This window comes from Nomia melanderi, unplaced genomic scaffold (genome assembly GCF_051020985.1).
Source record: "Nomia melanderi isolate GNS246 unplaced genomic scaffold, iyNomMela1 scaffold0014, whole genome shotgun sequence".
In the NCBI taxonomy this organism is placed as follows: domain Eukaryota; kingdom Metazoa; phylum Arthropoda; class Insecta; order Hymenoptera; family Halictidae; genus Nomia; species Nomia melanderi.
Window position 1 is genome coordinate 4,410,191 of NW_027475130.1, and position 955 is coordinate 4,411,145.

Sequence of the window (955 nt, forward strand, 5' to 3'; positions counted from 1 at the left end):
GGTGCTATTACAGATAGCGCAATAAATCAAAGTGCATTGTCTTTAGGAGGCCCTGGCGAATGAATCTGTGCAGCGGGGACGACCTCGGGCCACCAGGGGCCGAGACAACCACAGTCTCATGGGGCCGGACACTCAGGGTCAGGGAAATATCCAATATATATCTGGTGATATCTCGGGTGCTATTACAGATAGCGCAATAAATCAAAGTGCATTGACTGTAGGAGGCCCTGGCGCATGCATCTGTGCAGCGGGAACGACCTCGGACCACCAGGGGCCGAGAAAACCACCGCCTCATGGGGCCGGACACTCAGGGTAAGGGAAAAATCCAATATATATCTTGTGATATCTCGGGTGCTATTAGAGATAGCGCAATAAACCAAAGTGAGTTATCCGCAGGAGGCCCTGGCGCCTGAATCTGTGCAGCGGGAACGACCTCGGACCACCAGGGGCCGAAAAAACCGCAGTCTCATGGGGCCGGACACTCAGGGTCAGGGGAAAATCCAATATATATGTGGTGATATCTCGGGTGCTATTAGAGATAGCGCCATAAACCAAGTGAGTTATCTGCAGGAGTCCCTGGCGCCTGAATCTGTGGAGCAGGAACGACCTCGGGCCACCAGGGGCCGAAAAAACCACAGTCTCATGGGGCCGGACACTCAGGGTCAGGGGAAAATCCAATATATATCTGGTGATATCTCGCGTGCTATTAGAGATAGCGCAATAAACGAAAGTGAATTATCTGCAGGAGGCCCTGGCGCATGAATCTGTGCAGCGGGAACGACCTCGGACCACCAGGGGCCGAGAAGACCACCGTCTCATGGGGCCGGACACTCAGGGTCAGGGGAAAATCCAATATATATCTCATGAAATCTCGGGTGCTATTAGAGATAGCGCAATAAACCAAAGTGAGTTATCTGCAGGAGGCCCTGGCGCCTGAATCTGTGCAGCGGGAACG